The 4,820-nt window shown below is 42.0% G+C and overlaps 1 long non-coding RNA gene across 2 annotated transcripts; it reads right to left on the bottom strand.

Moving 5' to 3' along the window:
• Window positions 1–421: 421 nt before the first annotated feature.
• On the bottom strand, window positions 422–4,619 carry LOC118558612. Of its 2 annotated transcripts, none has more exons than XR_004928375.1 (5): window positions 4,421–4,457; window positions 2,105–2,218; window positions 1,891–2,037; window positions 835–954; window positions 422–757 (listed from the first exon to the last, which is right to left on the bottom strand). It is a non-coding gene; the product is annotated as an uncharacterized LOC118558612 (long non-coding RNA). The 2 variants fall into 2 exon arrangements; XR_004928374.1 differs by lacking the exon at window positions 4,421–4,457 and adding an exon at window positions 4,565–4,619 and having other exon boundaries at window positions 423–757.
• Between the last annotated feature and the right edge of the window lie 201 nt (window positions 4,620–4,820).

Here is a 4,820-nt window from a genome sequence, read left to right as displayed (position 1 = left end):
ACTGGACCAGACGTCCTGGGTCAGCGACCAGAACCTGAGGACATTTAATTGTTAATTATAGTTTTAAACCACAACCTGAGGACGTTTAAATGTTAATTCTAGTTTTAAACCACAACCTGAGGACGTTTAAATGTTAATTCTAGTTTTAAACCACAACCTGAGGACGTTTAAATGTTAATTCTAGTTTTAAACCAGAACCTGAGGACGTTTAAGTGTTAATTCTAGTTTTAAACCAGAACCTGAGGACGTTTAAATGTTAATTATAGTTTTAAACCAGAACCAGAGGACGTTTAAAATGTTAATTGTAGTTTTAAACCACAACCTGAGGACGTTTAAATGTTAATTCTAGTTTTAAACCACAACCTGAGGACGTTTAAATGTTAATTATAGTTTTAAACCAGTTTTAATCCTCATTATTTTATTATTATTATTATCATCATATAACTAAGTAAATAAGATATCAGAGGCTGGGACCTGGACATGCAGAGCCGACCACAAGCTGCTTGGTTTCCTGCAGAAATCTGCAGCAGCAGCTGATGAAGAGGAGGAGGGACGAAGCTGCGGTTCTGACGTCAGAATGAAGGTAAACGTGGCGCCGCCTCCAGCAGGAAACCCAGCAGGTGGATTCATGTCAGGAGAAATGTGGAGCAGCTAAAACCACTGACCTGGTGAAGCCTCTTATTAATGACGACTTCTTCACCTTGTCAGCCGTCTCCTCCATGCTGTCCTCCATCAGACTGGAGTCTTGGTCTTCACCCTGCTGGACGGATGTTTTAGATATCAGGGATGACTGAGACGTCAGCAGCTACACGGCTAAAGGCGACTCCTTCCCACCTGAAGGTCTTCCAGACTGGCTTCCCAGCCGGTCAGGGAGCTGCTGCTGCTCTGCAGCGTCTTCCTGCTGCAGGAAGCAGGAGGAACGACGGGGAGGAGCCTGGAGATCACAACCTCCACCTGAAGCAAAGCCAACAAACTACCTTTCACATTTCTCTCTGTTCTATCCACCTTATTTTTGAACAAGGAAGTAACTCTGGGTCCAACTTCTGTTTTTTTTGTGCTCCACTTCCGTTTCAGCGCTTCCCTCGGCCAAATAACATCAGCTTGACTGAAATGATAAACTGTTGCAGCAACATTTCCAATAACTGCAGAGCGATGGAAGTGGCAGGTCAGCGCCGCAGCCTTAAACTATTCATGACTGAGAGGATGACATGAAGAAGTGGCCTCTTAGAACTTACCAGGACATTTTAAACCATCTTGGGTCGTCACTTGGTGCGGACGGCTCTGCTATGTGAATGTACCAAGGCGAGCCTCCACAGTGGAAAAGTTAGCACGGTGTTAATGAACAGCAACATGGATGACCTGGTATTCATGGAGGCTGATGTCCGTTCAAGCCAAAGCAAGTCCAGCGTTCACTCTGCTGGATCCTGACTACATCAAGCGGCTCTACCGAGACCTCAGAGCGCTCTGGTGCTGCGGCTCCAGGGGAAGTTCTTCAGTCATGCAGCGGTGATCTTAGGGAAGGTAGGCTGATGAATCGTCTGAGTCAAAAACATAATGGCTGTTTCCCCGTTGTGATTAGATTGCTGCTCAGTTCATTTTACAAAGACAGCAGTGCTAAATGTTTGGGAGTGAACTGATGTTCTAACTGGATATCAGAACTTAAGGCTCAACAACTTCAGGACGTTGAGGGTCTCGTCGTAGATGGAGGCACACTGGCTGACGTTGACCACCATGCAGGCCTTGCTGCTGCTGCAGAAGAAGCCCTGCAGGTAGTGGGTCAGCTTGCTCTCCCTTAATGGGACGTGCTGCAGGAGCCTGGAGGCAGCAGACAGCGGGTCACTCAGGAGGCTCCAGGGCCAGAACTGGTTCCCAGAACCATGAAGGTCCTACCTGGTGTGCTGGTTGTGCTGCAGAGCCTTGATGCATTTGCCCAGAATGAGCAGCGAGGCGTTGATGTTTCCAGCCTCCTTCAGGTCCTCTCCTTTGTTCTGGGTCCTGGAGCTGCGCTCAGAGCCTGCCAGGTGGCACAGACACAACCTGCGGGACGTTAACACCGTTAGCACAGCAGACGCTCAGAGACGCTGAGGTGGCGCCGGCTACTCACGCGCTGACGGCGTGGACTGGTGGCGGCTCGCCGTCCTCCACTCTCAGGATGCGGATGGAGAAGATGCTGTGGCTGCAGCAGAAGCTCAGACTTGGAGCCCAGCAGGACCAGAACCTGCAGCCCCATAAATACAGATAATCCCCATAAACACATTTAATTATGTAGCTTTTATTAAAACTAAATTTGTTCCATAAAGAAATGTGATTTTTAGCACTAAACTACACACAGTAACATTTGATTTTATTTTTCAGTGTAGTGACATTTATTGATGACTTTCTCAGTACTTAAAGGTTTTAGAACATAACATAAAAGTATATGGCATTTGACATTTTAAAAGTTTTAAGCCCCTCCTGAACATGAGAAAATCCTCGTTATTCGATGCATAACGCACATATTTCCTAGTTAATGGAGGAAAATAGGGAGTACCAATATGGCGGCTGGTGGCTTCACAGCAACTCGTTCTAACAGCGGCCAGCGCCATAGAGATGGAAAGAGTTGCGACACTCTTTGATGTCACCACCAGGGCAGTTACGTGGTTCGTGTAAACCGCTATAGTTCCAAAACATACGCTGGCTGTCATGTTCTTCTATGGGACAGACAGCAGCGATTGCGTAATTTAACGGTAAATATATATATAAACATACACCCTACTACTTTTTCAGCTGTTATTGCATGATTACATATTTGTTAATGTCAGTTTTCCATTTTGAGAGACAGGGTGACAACAAAAAGCTGTAAATTACTTAGATACGTTTTACATTTTTGGAGGAAAAAGCTTATGTTCATGTTCATATGGACAGGCTAGAACGGCTCTAACTTAAGTTTTCTTTTCCATATCATTCATGTGATGACAGATGTCTTATGATTTTCATTTTATCGCTAACCCTATTGATTACCGTGATTTTGCTTATAAATTCAGCCATTAGCTTACCTTCGTGGTAGCATTAGGTCTGCCGTGGTCCAATCAGCATTCGCCTAGCAGCTAGCTCACTTCTGATAAGTGGTCACCCCCAGACCACAACGTGAAACATGATCATGTTAAAACTAAGAATCTAATTTTAAGATTAAGCCATTTACATATTATCAAAAGCATTATGCTTATATGTTTGGGTCTATAGGTAAGTGCAGAGCTATTAAGATATATATATAAATTGCACTGTGCACATACAAATAAATATAAGCATATGCACCATAAAGGGCCTATTTATATAATGTACAGAGTTGACAATTCAAAAGAGGTAGCTATTTAATCAATTTACCCTGGATATAACGTTAGTGCTACCTTTACAGAGGGCAAAGTCAAGCTAACAAACTAGCAGGCAATCGGTGGTCTACCAAGATAAAACATATATATAAATACGCTGTGTACATACAAATAAAGATCAGTATATGCATCATAAAGGACTTCTGATAAAATATAGACAGTTGACAGTTCAAAATAGGTAGCTATTTAATCAATTTACCCCTGGATATAATGTTACCTTCACAGAAGGCAAGTCAAGCTAACAAACTAGCAGGCAATCGGTCGTCTACAAAGATAAGAGAAATATATATAATTATGCTGTGTACATACAACAAAAGATCAGTATATGCATCATAAAGGACCTCTGATACAATATAGACAGTTGACAATTCAAAACAGGTAGCTATTTAATCAACTTACCTCAGAAGTTACTCGACAGTCAGCAATGGAAGTGAATGATGTCCGACGCTATAGAATGGCTTTTTGGAACTATGCGAGGCTGCATACCCCGGAAGTAGGCGGCAAAAAGCGTACAACGGAGTCCAATGGGAGTGTCGCAACTCTTTCTCTCTATGGCTCTGACAGCGGCTATTAGCACTCCAGTGTATAACTTAATAGAGATCAGTGATCAAAACCGACTCATACAAAAAAAACCTGCATTGAGCAGCAGCTTTTATATTAATCTCTTTCTCTTTTTATACATTTACCCAAATCAACTGTATAGTATTTATCCTCTTTTTAATCTTAAATCAATGAACGTGAACCATTCAAATTGACAAAGTATCACATAAAGCTATAAAATTAATTTTTAAACAGCTCACACACACAAAATGGTGTATATGAATTATTTTAAATCACATTTCAATCATGTTTGTTAATCATTCATCTAATTACTGTCTCTCAATAACTCAAAAGCACACTGTTGCTTGTTTTAGCTCATAAAACCAGCTCGCTTAACTATATAGCATTAGTTGGCATATAGTAATAGTACAAATCACATGCAGCAATAGCTCAATTAACACAGATAATTTACACAAAACAGAATTTTTTACATCCTCAATTCACTCATATACCTTCATCTGTCTCCAGCTGGTTTTAAACATCGTCTCCAAGCATAACAATATAACAAAGATACTTTCTCCATGAAATCAGTGAGCAATCAGCCAGAATCAGCAGTAGTTAGCATGCTATGCTAAGCGCTAATCATCATTACTCACCGCAGTTTTCACTCGACAAAACACAACAACACGGTGATGTCCCGCAACCAGAAACCCTCCTGGCAGGTGCAGATAATCTCCTAGGATCAATAACTCAAGATATAACACAGTTTTAATCAGTATTTACTTAGTAACTAGTTATATTGACGCCTCCTGTTCTAACTCTCTCTAAACTGCAGTAACGGCATCAGCGCAAAGAGAAAAAAGACAAAAGAAGAAGCGCGTAGAGCTTGTAGTTGTGAATACGCTCCCTGCT

The sequence above is a fragment of the Fundulus heteroclitus genome, unplaced genomic scaffold (genome assembly GCF_011125445.2).
Source record: "Fundulus heteroclitus isolate FHET01 unplaced genomic scaffold, MU-UCD_Fhet_4.1 scaffold_134, whole genome shotgun sequence".
NCBI lineage: Eukaryota > Metazoa > Chordata > Actinopteri > Cyprinodontiformes > Fundulidae > Fundulus > Fundulus heteroclitus.
The sequence above is the reverse complement of the archived record's forward strand: the minus strand, read 5'-3'. Positions and strand labels throughout refer to the sequence as shown.